This window comes from Myotis davidii, unplaced genomic scaffold, assembly GCF_000327345.1.
Source record: "Myotis davidii unplaced genomic scaffold, ASM32734v1 scaffold934, whole genome shotgun sequence".
NCBI lineage: Eukaryota > Metazoa > Chordata > Mammalia > Chiroptera > Vespertilionidae > Myotis > Myotis davidii.
The window spans coordinates 819353-827782 of record NW_006285798.1 but is presented as its reverse complement, the minus strand read 5'-3'; the positions used below and the strand labels follow the sequence as shown (position 1 = coordinate 827782).

General features: G+C 45.5%; 1 protein-coding gene and 1 pseudogene across 1 annotated transcript in view; both read right to left on the bottom strand.

Moving 5' to 3' along the window:
• LOC102762601 overlaps positions 1-8430 on the bottom strand; it is a 16581-nt pseudogene that overhangs the window by 1522 nt on the left and 6629 nt on the right.
• Positions 1-8430, bottom strand: part of SBK1 (SH3 domain binding kinase 1) — a 54623-nt gene that overhangs the window by 39815 nt on the left and 6378 nt on the right. The window lies entirely within an intron of this gene.

Below are 8430 nucleotides of genomic sequence, written 5' to 3'. Positions count from 1 at the left end.
GCCGCCTGGAGCCACAGCTCAACGGGACCAGCCGCGCCTGCCGCTCAGGCCGCAACCTCGCTCATTTCTTTCCGGCCGAATTATATGGGTGTACCATAGTTTTTGTTGTTGTTGTTTTTTAATCCATTCACCTATTAAAGGACATATTGGTTCCCCCCAAGTTTTTGGCAATTATGAATAAAACTGCTATACATAGTCATGTGCAGGTTTGTGTGTGGACATGCTTTCAACTCATTTGGGTAAATACCAAGGAATGCTATTTCTGGATCCTACGGTAAGACAAGCTCAGTTTTGTGAGAAGCTGTCTTGCGAAGTGGACTGGACCATGTGTGCCCCACCAGCAGTGACGGAGAGTTCCGGCTGCCCACATCCTCGCCAGCATCCTCACCAGCCATTCTAATAGGTGTGTGGTGGTATCTCATTGTTGTGTTAATTTGCTTTTTCTCTAATGACATATGATGTTGAGCATTTTAAAATGCTTGTTCGACATTTGTATATCATCTTTGGTGAGGTGTTCAGATCTTTTGTCCATTTTTTAACTGGGTTGTTCATTTGCTTATAAATATATGCCCCAAAGTTATAGTTATAATTTATAAATCTGTTATAAAGTAGATATTAAATATTGTTGAGTTTTAAGAGGTTTTTTTTTTTGTATACTTTGGATAACAGTCCTTTATCAGGTAAACAGTTTCTATCAGATCAGATGTTTTTTGTAAATATTTTTCTCCCATTCTATTTTGGCTTGTCTTCTCATTCATACTCTCTCTCTCTCTCTCTCTCTCTCTCTCTCTCTCTCTTCTTTTTTTATTTTAATTTTTTTAGAATGTTTTATTTTCTGTCTTCTTTTTTTAAATCCTCACTTGAGAATTTTTTTTTCCATTGATTTTTAGAGAGAGTAGAAGGGAGAAGGAGAGACAGAGAGAAACACCAATGTGAGAGAGACACATCAATTGGTTGCCTCCCGCCAGGAGCCTGCAACCGAGGTACGAGCCCTTGACCAGAATCCAACCCGGGAACCTTCAGTCCACAGGAAGAGGCTCTATCCACTGAGCCAAACTGGCTAGGGTGTCTTCTCATTCTCTTAAGCATGTCTTTTGCAGAGCAGGAGTTTTAAATTTAAATTTGTTTCCTTTTTCTGAACAAATGTTTTGTTTTTCTTGGGTGTAATAACTTTGTAAAGGGGAGGGTTTGTTTTTCTATGTGTTTATGGCTAATTCAACCCACATTCTCTCCAAGTTGTACATAAGTCTCTCGAAAGTTCAAATACATTAGGTATTCCATCAATTTCATCTCCTTGAGGAAGTCTTTTCTAGAACCTTCTGACTTATTCCAGTGTGAACTGCCGGCCCTCCAGGTCTGTTGCCCAGAAATGCTGCTCTGGGCTCCCTTCACCATCACCGTCACTTCTCGCTTGTGTTGGCTTCCCCCGTCTCTTTGTTTTTCCTGGAGCCATTCTCCAGTAGCTTTCTTAAGAAAGAGATACAATTTTTGAGCCCACGTAAATCTGAGAAGTCCTTTTTCCTACCCTTGATTGATCCATGGGTTGGCCAAGTATGTAATCCTAGGCTGAAATTAATTTTCTTTTATACTTTTTAATACAGTTCCCAGATGTTCTTGTTTCTAAGACTGTGGCTGAAAAGTCTGATGAAATTTTGATTCTTGACCCTTTGTAGAATCTCATGGCTGTTCTTCTTGTTCTGACGTTCACTGGTGACTGGCCTTAGTGTGGGTCTGCTGACACGTAGTGGGCCCTTTCAGTCTGAACATCCAGGTTCGTTCTGATAAACGTCTGAAATGCTTCGTTGTCTATTTCCTCTCCAGTGTTTTCTCTGTTCTCCTTCTGGAACTCCTTTGTTGCGGTGTGAGGTTCCTGTGCTGGTCTCCTAACTTTCTTACTCTTTCTTTCCTACCCCCACAGCGTGGCAGCCATGACGCCCACGGGTTCTCCTTTCAAGACAGAATTTTGTCACTCAGCTGTGAGGGGTGTGGTTGACCGACAGCTTTTGAGACCCATTACAGCCTTGTAACCAAGACCAAGGTCTTCTCGGGCAGTGCCAGCCAATGACTGAGCACAGTGGGGACACAGGGCCTGGCCATTTCTGCCCAATGTGGGCTCCTCTAATGGACAGTCTTTGCTCTGGGGACCCCACTGGGTTGGCCAAGACTTTGTTGATCTTCATCAAAGTCAGGTTCTCCCTACCCAGGTCTGTTTCCCCTTTTGTTTCTTCCACAGGTGTCAGAGGGTCTGAAGACTCTGCTGGCCAATCCTGTTTCCTCCTCTTTTATTTTCACAGGCATCATCCTCCCACCCCAGGACTCCTAGTGTCATCTCAGCATCTGTTTACTAGAGGATCCAAACGGACACGTCTTTCATTTTTGTTCTACTTTATGGGAAACTTCCTCAACTTTATCTTCTAATTCAGGGTCAGCATTTTTTTTTCCCTTAAAGGGCCGAATGGTAAATATTTTAGTCCTTGCAGGCCATGTGGTCTCTGTCACAACTACTCAACTCTACCAATGTGAAAGCAGCCATTGAAGGACATAAACAAATGGGTGTAGAGAGCCAAGATGGGGGCGTAGGTAAATGCTGGTACTTGCTGCCTCCCACTACCACCTCAAAATTGCAAGTAAAATACAGAACAACCATTATTCAGAACTGCCTAATATCTGGCTGAATGGAAGTCCTACAACTAGAGAAGTAAAGAAAGTACATTGAGACTGGTAGGAAAGGTGGAGCATGGAACGGGCTGGGCCTATACCAACATATGGCATTTTTTTCAATCGGGAAGGCTATCCCCACTGCAGAAGCCTCTCGTGAGAACCAAGGGGTCCCAGCCCCACACCATACTCCCAGCCAAGAGTTCCAGATGTGGGAAGAGAAGTCCCATAACCTCAGGCTATAAAAACCAGCAGGGACTGTGGCTGAGTGACACAGAGGCTGCTGGAGACCCAGGCAGTTCCTCTGAAAAGGGCTGATGCCCAGATTTACTTGGATTCAATCCCCCTGGGCTCCAATGCTGGGGCAATGGCTCGGATCGGGGGTTCCCAAGGACATACAGGGAGGAACTAGATTATCTGGCATCAGAGCAAGAACTCAGGGGCAGCTTTCTCCTAGACAGGGGTGCTCACAGGGTCATGGTTACTATGCTGACACCTTCCCCATCGCAGAGCTGACTGACAGCCATATCTGAGTCTTCATCATCATGGCTCACTCTGTTCATTCCACGTTGGTGATTCCCTGAGACTCCACCCCAACCAATTTGCAGCCCCACAAAAGTTATTTGCAGTGGCTTTTCCATATGAATGGCCTGTCCTGACTCAGGCTTCAGACATGTCTAAAACCTCTCAAACAAGTAGCAGTTGGTATCAGTGTGCCCCATATCTACCAATAAAAATAAGAGGCCCAAGACCCAGCACTAGTGCCAACCTGCCTTGCTTCACAGTTTGGCCTGGCCTGGCCACTTCCAAGCCCAATACAAGAGCAGCCATCTACAGATTGCTCTGTAGCTGCTGCTGGGTGACCCCAGGCAATGGCTAACTTTGCACCACCCAGGAGGCTCCAGAGCCAGTGCACCGGTGGACAGTTTCAGACCATACCAGATTACAACTCTACACATCCACAAGCAACACACTAAAGGACAGACTCAGTGAGCACCAAAACCTGATCGAAGCAAGTCCTGCTCCATAGGGGTGTCTCCTGCATGGTAGCTCCCCCATTGTAGTTGCAGCTGGTCCTCACAGCCAATTGGCCTGGAGGTAAATTCCTCTTAGTTACACCAAGAGCAATCAAGGCTCAAATACAACAAAACTGTGCAAACAGCCCACATGGGGGTGCACCTAGAAGGATATCTCCACTGCAGAGGCCTCCTAAGGTGCCCACCTCAGATGATGGGGGCGCTGAGCCACTGGGCCCTATAGGGCACCTACTACATAAGGCCACTCTACCAATTCTAGGAGACGTACAGCTCTAGCTAATATGTAGAAAGAAAAACAGGGAAGCAGCCGAAATATGGAGACAAAGAAGCATGTCACAAATGAAAGGAATGGAAGAAAGCAAACTACTGAACACAGAACTCAAAACAATGGTTTATAAGGCTGCTTAAGGATCTTAATGAGAGCTTCAAGGGACTTAGTGAAACTTTCAAGAATCTTAGTAAGAATTTAAAAGACATGAAACAGGTCCAGTCAAAAATGAAGGATACACTAATTGAAATGAAGGGTAATTTACAGGGAATAAACAGTAGCATAGAGAATGCTGAGAATCAAATTAACGACTTGGAACATGAGGAAGCAAAAAATACCCAACAAAAACCCCCCAAAACAGAAAACACCTAATCAGAAGAGCAAAAAGAATAAATAAATATGAAGATAGTGTAAGGAGCCTCTGGGACAACTTCAAGTATAACAACATTTGCATTATGGGGGTACCAGAAGGAGAAGAGAGAGAGCAAGATATTCAAAACTATTTGAAGAAATAATGTCAGAAAATTTCCTCTATCCGGTGAAAGAAAGAGACTTACAAGTCCAGGAAGCACAGAAAGTCCCAGACAAAAGGAACCCAAAGAGGCCCACACCAAGACACATCATAATTAAAAATCCAGTGGTTAAATTTCAAACAGAATCTTAAAAGCTACAAGAGAAAAGCAGTTAGCAAAGCTTTCCTGAGACCCATATGACTGGCAGCTGATATCTCAACAGAAACTTTGTGGGCCATAAAAGAGTGGCAAGAAATATTCAAAGTGATGAAAAGCAAGGACCTGCAATGAAGATTACTCTACTCTGCAAAACTATCATTTAGATTTGAAGGTCAGATAAAGAGCTTCCCAGACAAGCAAAAGCTAAAGGAGTTCATCACCACCAGAGCAGTATTATATGAGATGTTAAATGGTCAAGGGCAAGTACCGTGGTTGCGGGCACATCCCTACTGGGGGGCCTGCAGGAGGCAGCTGATCGATCTCTCTCATCGATGTTTCTGGCTCTCTATCCCTCTCCCTTCTTCTCTGTAAAAATTCAATAAAATATATTAAAAACAAACAAACAAAATAAACTGATGAATAAAATAGAACCAGAGGCATGGAAACATGGAACAAACTGACGAATCTCAGAGAGGGGGCAGGGCAGGAGGAGATTAACCAAAGATCTTATATGCATTTATGCATTACCTATGGACACAGACAATAGGGTGGTGAAGGCCTGGGGCAGGGCAGGAACTGGGTGGTGGGGGCAATAGAGGAGAAAAAAGGAGACATTGTAATATTCTCAACAATAAAGATTAAAAAAAAAAACCAAATGGGTGTAGCTGTGTTTCAATAAAACTTTATGTAAAAAGCAGGTGGAACTGGATTTAGCCTGCAGGCTGTAGTTTGCTGACCTATTTTATTATTTTAAAAAATAGTTTATTGATTTTTAGAGAGAGAGAGGAAGGGAATGGGAGAGAGAGAGAGAGAGAGAGAGAGAGACATCAATGGGCCCACAACTGGGGCATGTGCCCTGTGACAGAAAATCCAGGAACCTCCTGGTGCAGGGGACGATGCCTAACCAACTGAGCCACACCAGTCAGGGCTGCTGACCCCTTTTAAGCAAGTTTGCATTTCTGCTGGGATATTGTCTAAGTCTAAGAACGTTTTTATTTTGTTTTGTTTATTCTCAGAGTGTCCCCTCCCCGCCCAAAACAGCATCTAATTTTTATTTCACATGTGCCATTATATCTTCCTAAGTATGAATATAGTGATAATAGTTTTGTTTTTAAGTCGTCGTCCCCCACCCCCCGCATATTGTTTCCCCAAAATCTGTTTGTTTTTGTTATATTGGAGGTTTTTCTCATATATTGATGACCCCTGGTCATCTGCTCATGTCTAAGAGATTGGGTAGCATAGTGGTTGCCTCTGGTGGGGGAGGTGTTGACTGGGCCACGACGAAACTTTCTGGGGAGATGGAAATGTGCTGTATCTTGAGTGAGGTGTGGGTTGCGCAGGTGTACACAATTGCCAAGGCTCATTATACTGACCACTTAAGACCTTTGCCTTTTCCTATAATTGATTAAGGAATATAACAAAGGGTTTATGAAAGCAAGCTGCTGAGTAGTCCTATGTGGGGGGTAGGAGGGCTGACTGATTCAGGGGCTCAATACAGAGAGTTGGGGTTGGGCTGTTTCGCTGGGAAATCTCTGATGCCAGCCTATTTAGGTATTCTTTTCCTGGTGAGTTGGACTCTGAAAGAGAACTACTACCAACAGGAGAAAACCCAACAATTTGGGGAAAACAGTATGCAGGGAGAAGAAAACGAAAGCAAACAGGAAATGAAACAACAGTAACAAAATGCTTGTTGTTCAAGAGATTGAAGGGACTAAATCCTGGAGTGCCCTTTCTGGAGAGCTTAGCCCTGACTTCACTGCCCGGGAGCCAGAGGGGAGGAGGCCCAGGTGATGGGACGGGCGGCGGGGCTTCCCGCATCCAGGATGGAGCAGTCAAATTAGCCCCTGGTGGGTCACAGGGCTGCCCCTCCCAGTTGTCCTGCTGTGTCCCGGGTTCAGAGACCCTGTGTTATCCTCTCAGGACAATGAACCCTCTGTCTTTGTTGGGGCGGGGCAGCTGCCCAGCAGTGCGGAGTGGAGCAGGAAATCTGAGGATTAGAGCCCTTGGTGGACCAATCCTCTTGTTTTTGGCCCCAGCTTTGCTCCCACTTCCAGGGGCGCTTAGTTCATTAACACGGGCGCCTTTGGGGGTTTTGTGGGGTAACCCCTGGTGCCCCTTGGCGTTTCTCACTCCTGGCTTAGGGTCCGCTTCAGGGGCAGTGTCCCCAGGCTGCTAAGGCACAGGCCACGTTCATCCGCCTTCCAGATTTAGATGTTTGTTGTGTGGTCCCCTTTTCACGTTATTCTTTCTGATTCATACTGTGGTGGCAGAATCGCGGCCCCGAATGTCCGTGCTCTAATCCCCAGAACCTGTGTGTTGTGTTACATGGCAGGAAGGGGCTGAATGAAGTTGGTTCTACTTCTGGACTTTTCTTTATCAAATTAGTTTCAAACCGGCCAGCCTGCATTGAGAGTTCTTTCTAATTTTTTTCCATTAAAAAAATTAAAAAATTATTTGAGAGAGAGGAAGGCAGCGAGAGAGAGGGATGATGAGCCCCGTCTCATCACAGGAACCCGACCAGGGAGTGCCTTTCCCAGCTGTGGTCAGAGGGAAAGATGTGAGGGGAGGAGGCGGGCAGAGAGACGCCCTCTGCCGGAGGGAGGGAGGGCGTCGTGAGCCAGGAGTGTGGGTACCCTCTGGAAAAGACAGACAGGGAGTCTCCCCTGGAGCCTCCAGAAATTCCTCCAGAAAGAGCTTCCTACAGTCGCCTTGCCAACGTCCTGATTTTAGCCCAAAGAGACCTGTGCCAAGCTTCTGACATGAGGTCTTTAAGATGATACATTTGTTTGATTTTGAGTAACTAAATTTGTGATAATTTGCTATGGCAGCAACAAAAGACTAATATACAGTTGCCCCCCCCCCCTTTTCCATGGGGGTACATTCCAACACTCCAGAGGCTGAAACCGCAGATCATACTGAACCCTATGTCTGCTATGTTTTTACCTATACGCACAGGGTGGGGCAAAAGTGGGCTTACAGTTGTTCACATGGAAAATAACACAATAATTAACAAATCACAATACAAGAATAAACTCTGGCCCTGGCCAGTGTGGCTCAGGTAGTTGGGTGGCATCCCGTGCACGGGAAGGTTGCTGGTTCCATGCCCGGTTGGGGTGTGCAGGAGGCAGGCAGCCAAAGGATGTTTCGCTCTCACGTCAATGTTTTTTGGGGTTTTTGTGTGTGTGTGTGTGTTTTCTCTCTCTCCCTTCCCAGCTCTCCAGAAATCAATAAAAAATATTTATTAAAAAAAGAATAAACTTTGTGATTTGTGCACTCACAACTGTAAACCAACTTTTGCCCCACTCTGTACATACCTCTAAGGTTTAATTTATGTTAGGCATATTAAGAGATTAACAACAATCTATATATATAAAAGCCTAAGCCACTGAATGACTGAATGACTGGTAGACCAATTAACCAGTTGCTATGACATGCACTGACCACCAGGGGGTAGATGGTGAACACAGGAGCTGCTCCCTGGTGGTCAATGTGCTCCCACAGCCAACCTCCCACGGTCTCTGCCCCTGGCCAGCCAACCTCCCGAGGTCCCTACCCCTGGCCAGCTGTCCCCTTCCCCTGCCTCCCATCAGCCCCGATCACTTGCCAGGCTGAGGGACCCCACCCGTGCACGGATTTGTGCACCAGGCCTCTAGTAACTAATAATAAAGTAGAACACTTGTAACAATAAAAGTTATGTGAATGTCGTCTCTCTTTCTCTCCAGTAATTTTTATATTTTTCTGTCCATACCGATTCCTGACTGGGTGACCGTCCCTTACTTGCAGGAATCGTGTGTCC